Source organism: Pinus tabuliformis, chromosome X (genome assembly GCF_031772625.1).
Source record: "Pinus tabuliformis cultivar Carrire ecotype Pingquan chromosome X, CPIR1, whole genome shotgun sequence".
NCBI classification, from domain to species: domain Eukaryota; kingdom Viridiplantae; phylum Streptophyta; class Pinopsida; order Pinales; family Pinaceae; genus Pinus; species Pinus tabuliformis.
Window position 1 is genome coordinate 1,413,118,224 of NC_142308.1, and position 2,006 is coordinate 1,413,120,229.

The window sequence follows — 2,006 nt, forward strand, 5'->3', positions numbered from 1 at the left end:
TTCCTAGATCAACTTCTTGGATAATGAGCTGATGTCGACAAGAAGTGATCCGTCATAGGAGGGCCTTAATGAATCCCACATCAATGACACGGAACGGAGAAAATGATTTTCATGGAGGTGAAAACGATCTGATGATATATGGTTCAGGGTGGCGGTCATGAAAGAATGGAGTATAATGTATGGTAGTGGGCGGGACACAGGTGGCCTTTCTGGATGACTTCTCTTGAACATGTCGGCGACACTTATGTGATGGATTGGTAGCATTAACCCCAAATGTGGAAGGTATGGCGAGACCATGGCGATGTGACCGGTGAATGAAACAACCCAACCCGACTCGGGCACGGAGTGGAAGTGTCATGTTCAAGAGCGACTTGCTACCAATAAAGATTCTTTGAGTTTTCTTCCCAACTTTTCCCCAGTCATTGCTGACCAGTACCTCTTTATTTTTGCCAAGCTTGAGGAGGATAACATATGCTTGTTCTATAATTTGCCCTTTGGGCAAACCCATCGCTATGTTTTAACGAGCCTAGCGATAGTGAAACTCGTTCTTGTCTAAAGACAAGTTTGTCGCTATTAATCTTCTTAACGAGTCTAACAACAAAGATAACTCGATCCTTTTCATCTTTAGAGAGTCTGAAAAGGTACGTAAAGGTAACTCCAAAATTCCTTTTTCGTCATCTAATCCCTTAAGTCCGAAAAAGTATAAAACAATACAGAAGGGATGAATTTTCGATTGTTTTAACGAGCCGAACAAAACAAGCGCTCGATCTTTTTGTGCAATAATCCCTCAGGTCCAAAAAGATTAAAATCTAGAGGAGGGATAGCACTTCCCGTCGCTTTAACGAGCTGGAAGGCCAGAACTCGGCAATCTTTTCATATTTTACGAGTCAGTTGAAAAGAGCTTAAAGAAGACTCGTCTTTTGAGGAACGAGTGATAAAATGGGTAGCAGCTGATTCTAGGTAAAGTTTGGAATTTTCCAATCACGGCAGTGTCACAAGGATGGCTAGTGAAATCACTCTTCGCAGCTGTTCCTCAAAATGGGTAAACAATCAAATGGAGGTGAATGATCGGCCAATGGAAAAGTGGAGGTGACGGTGCAAACACGACCAAGGCTTTAATGGCTGAAATGTTACATTCACGGTGGTTATTTACCAGGGGATAGTTCATTTTTTAATGAGCTTAAACGCGGGTGGAAACATGTGCTCGGTCTGGGTTTATTTTTTAACGAGCTTGAACCTTGCGTAAACACTGCTCGATTAGATGGTCTTGTTTTGATTTTTTTACCATAAATAGCTTTGTTCTATCAAGACTCTAATCAAACTCATGTGTACATGCAGATGTTGGTCCTGTTCGTCCAGTAGTTCGCCTGAGAGTACCAGCTGTCGCCCCAGCAGGAGAGGCCGCCGGAAGGGCTATTCTTCGCGACCTTGATGTGGCCGAGACTCTGACAGCTTTTCAGGAGCAGATTGAGGGCCTCACTCTTGGTATACCAGATGTGAGGATTGACGAGCTACCTTTGCGGTTACAGCGGCATACTACTGGTGTGCCCAGATGATGGACTCGTCTCCTACGCATGATTGCACATGCTGTGACTTGCTATCCCGAGCATCATTAGACTAGGGTGCCCCCTAGCATTTTGAGTTTTTGGGTCGCATGACCGATTTTGTCTTGGTTACAGAACATTATATGTAAACCATAAACAGCTATATATATTTTTTATTTTCGGGATTTTATTCTGGTTGAGTTATATGATCCACATGTAAAACATTGATGATGTGTTTCCTTTTATAAATGTTGCAAATGTCTATCTAACACATAGTTTGCTAATGAATCGGTTAATGTGTTTAAGTTTCTGGAAATATGTTGGTATTGAATAAGATCAAATTGTCTTTCCAAAATCTTAACCCTTAGGAACATGCGATAAATAGGTGGGTTTCGGACGGAATATATACCATTGAGTTGTAGTATTACGAGCTGTGAGTCTAGCTTGACAATTAGTCGGCGT